This window comes from Colobus angolensis, unplaced genomic scaffold (genome assembly GCF_000951035.1).
Source record: "Colobus angolensis palliatus isolate OR3802 unplaced genomic scaffold, Cang.pa_1.0 Scaffold108, whole genome shotgun sequence".
Classification (NCBI taxonomy): domain Eukaryota; kingdom Metazoa; phylum Chordata; class Mammalia; order Primates; family Cercopithecidae; genus Colobus; species Colobus angolensis.
Window position 1 is genome coordinate 6,486,984 of NW_012111808.1, and position 344 is coordinate 6,487,327.

Consider the following 344-nt stretch of genomic DNA (forward strand, 5'->3'; position numbering starts at 1 on the left):
AAAAAAAAAAGAGATTCTCCTGACTCAGCCTCCCGAGTAGCTGGAACTACAGGCACACACCACCATGCCCAGCTAATTTTCGTATTTTCAGTAGAGTTGGGGTTTTACCATGTAGGCCAGACTGGTCTCAAACTCCTGACCTCAGGTGATCTGTCTGCCTAGGCCTCCCAAAGTGCTGGGATTACAGGCTTCAGCCACCGCACCCAGCCAGTTTCTTACTAATTTTTAAAGTTTATTATGTATGTAAAGAATATTAATTCTGGCCGGGCGCGGTGGCTCAAGCCTGTAATCCCAGCACTTTGGGAGGCCGAGACGGGCGGATCACGAGGTCAGGAGATCGAGAC

At 49.4% G+C, this 344-nt stretch overlaps 1 protein-coding gene across 1 annotated transcript in view; it reads left to right on the forward strand.

Annotated features, from left to right (window-relative positions):
- The window catches only part of LOC105516975 (nose resistant to fluoxetine protein 6-like), a 79,761-nt gene that overhangs the window by 38,823 nt on the left and 40,594 nt on the right, over nt 1–344 (forward strand). The window lies entirely within an intron of this gene.